Below are 2946 nucleotides of genomic sequence, written 5' to 3' on the forward strand. Positions count from 1 at the left end.
ATATATATATATATATATACATACATATATATACATATATATATATACATATATACATATACATATATATATATACATATATATTGCATGGCCATTTTCCAGCATCTAACTTTATTATTTGTAATATTAACAAAAATTTACGTTTGTTTTTGTAATTTAGTTTTGAGCTGACATGAGCTTTACCCATTATCTTAAATGAGGTCATATCAGAGATAGAGAGCAACAGTCGTAACAGAGCATTTTACAGATTTTTTAAAGCTCTTTACAGTTTAAAAATAGTGTACACTGAAAGAGGTTTTGTGTCGTTTAATTTCAAAAGAAAAATTTTAATGTCCATTATATGGCCCCTTGAAGTATCTTAATGGAGAGGTAGCGGCATATAAGTTGCCATTAAATTGTGTTGTGTTGACGCTGCTGTTCTGCGCACAATTCTTTAGGCTGAAATATAAAAACCCATCCAAAAAGGAAGAATCCATGTCTGATGGCTCTTTCTCTCTCACAACCTCTCTCCCTCTCCCCTTCTGTTTGAAGAGCCAGTTTTGCTCCACATAAAGCGCTCTAACAAGCAATTCAGGCCAGGTCTGTTTCTTCAGCTCCAGAGAGCTCCAGTCTAGCCTGTGTAATCAATCACAGTGTAACCATCTATTCCTGAAGACCTGCTGAAGCAAATGATATGCAGTAGCAGTCTCAGTACCCAGTTAACGGCCCAGAAAGGGGTTAGTCTGAAGAAGAAAAAAAAATCACATTGCACACACCGTTAATAAAGTAGATTAGCCTGGAGAATTTTATCTTTAATTTAATTGCTTGAGTTGTTTAATAGTTAATATTGTTTAAACAAAGCGTAAATGTGATATTTAAAGTGATATTAAAAGAAGAAATGGATCTGGTGTCAAGTAACAACTGCATTTTTGATGTATCTCAGTAACATCAAGATACAATGCTTTCCATATTACTAGGGCCTAAAGCATGTGAAGTAAGTTTTATGATGAACAGGTCTAATTCATGAAACAAGCGCAATAAGTAAATTCTACGTGTAAATTTAAATGTAATTCTTGCGTAAATATAATGCAAATGATTTACGAATGATGTATGTAAAAATTGCTTTTTTTAATGAAGAATGTAAGTATGTTTTTTATGGAAAATTGATTGTGTTCTTGCAACAGTTTACACACAAACTGTTTTAAAGGGGTCATATGATGCGATTTCAATTTTTCCTTTCTCTTTGGAGTGTTACAAGCTCTTGGTGCATAAAGAAGATCTGTAAAGTTGCAAAGACTAAAGTCTCAAATCCAAAGAGATATTCTTTATAAAAGTTAAGTGTTAACCACGCCTACCTAAAACTACTCGTTCTAACACCCCCACATGTCTATGTCACGATGTGGGAAGATTCATTTAAGTGACTAATTACCCATCAGTTCAGGGCACAGCGAGAAACCGTGTGTGTGTTTGCGAAAGAGAAAACAACAGATTTTTAGAAATGCAAATATTTATTTTGAACAAGTCGAGTGAAATGGTTCTTTTACCAGATTGCTCTGAGATGGTTATGCGAAGATCTGTGTCTTCTAACTACAGCATTTTCTGTCGTGTTTAGATATTCTGGGTGACGTCTCAGGTAATGTCAGTTCAGCAATGCTCTGTTTACCTGACTTCTGAAACCTTCGAGTTCAGCGCAGACATTAAAATGCTTTTAACGCTGAGAAAAAAACGGCAGATGATCCTTTCATAAAACTGACAAGCAAACAACGTCGCCTAGCAACAGAAGCTGCGCCGAACCGCCATTGTGTTTGGAGCCAGAGATTCAAGCGAGACATTTATAGCTAGAGGCCAGTTTGTCTGAGATGATAGGTTACTGTTCTTTATCATTTTGTAAAAGGTCTGGGTCATGTTATGAGAAACATTTCAGAAAATAAAAACTTGACTTTATTGCTGCTTCTCACATAACTGCACAAAAAAAAAAAAAGTACTTTAAAGGAGAAACATTATGCACTTTTGGAGCATTTTATTATTTCCAATATAAAAAAAATTGTTTATTTATTTACAAAGCAGGCCTATTATTTGGATTTTTGTAACGTTTCTTCAGCTCCAGAGAGCTCCAGTCTAGCCTGTGTAATCAATCACAGTGTAACCATCTATTCCTGAAGACCTGCTGAAGCAAATGATATGCAGTAGCAGTCTCAGTACCCAGTTAACGGCCCAGAAAGGGGTTAGTCTGAAGAAGAAAAAAAAATCACATTGCACACACCGTTAATAAAGTAGATTAGCCTGGAGAATTTTATCTTTAATTTAATTGCTTGAGTTGTTTAATAGTTAATATTGTTTAAACAAAGCGTAAATGTGATATTTAAAGTGATATTAAAAGAAGAAATGGATCTGGTGTCAAGTAACAACTGCATTTTTGATGTATCTCAGTAACATCAAGATACAATGCTTTCCATATTACTAGGGCCTAAAGCATGTGAAGTAAGTTTTATGATGAACAGGTCTAATTCATGAAACAAGCGCAATAAGTAAATTCTACGTGTAAATTTAAATGTAATTCTTGCGTAAATATAATGCAAATGATTTACGAATGATGTATGTAAAAATTGCTTTTTTTAATGAAGAATGTAAGTATGTTTTTTATGGAAAATTGATTGTGTTCTTGCAACAGTTTACACACAAACTGTTTTAAAGGGGTCATATGATGCGATTTCAATTTTTCCTTTCTCTTTGGAGTGTTACAAGCTCTTGGTGCATAAAGAAGATCTGTAAAGTTGCAAAGACTAAAGTCTCAAATCCAAAGAGATATTCTTTATAAAAGTTAAGTGTTAACCACGCCTACCTAAAACTACTCGTTCTAACACCCCCACATGTCTATGTCACGATGTGGGAAGATTTGCATAACAACGCCCAAATGTTCACGCAAAGAAAGAAAGCATAACTTTTATTCTCGCTGTAGTATTGTAG

The 2946-nt window shown here is 34.1% G+C and overlaps 1 protein-coding gene across 2 annotated transcripts in view; it reads left to right on the plus strand.

The window, feature by feature from the left end:
• The window catches only part of LOC107752450 (Krueppel-like factor 7), a 51090-nt gene that overhangs the window by 34598 nt on the left and 13546 nt on the right, over window positions 1-2946 (plus strand). The window lies entirely within an intron of this gene.

The sequence above is a fragment of the Sinocyclocheilus rhinocerous genome, unplaced genomic scaffold, assembly GCF_001515625.1.
Source record: "Sinocyclocheilus rhinocerous isolate Xijiao unplaced genomic scaffold, SAMN03320098_v1.1 scaffold2909, whole genome shotgun sequence".
NCBI lineage: Eukaryota > Metazoa > Chordata > Actinopteri > Cypriniformes > Cyprinidae > Sinocyclocheilus > Sinocyclocheilus rhinocerous.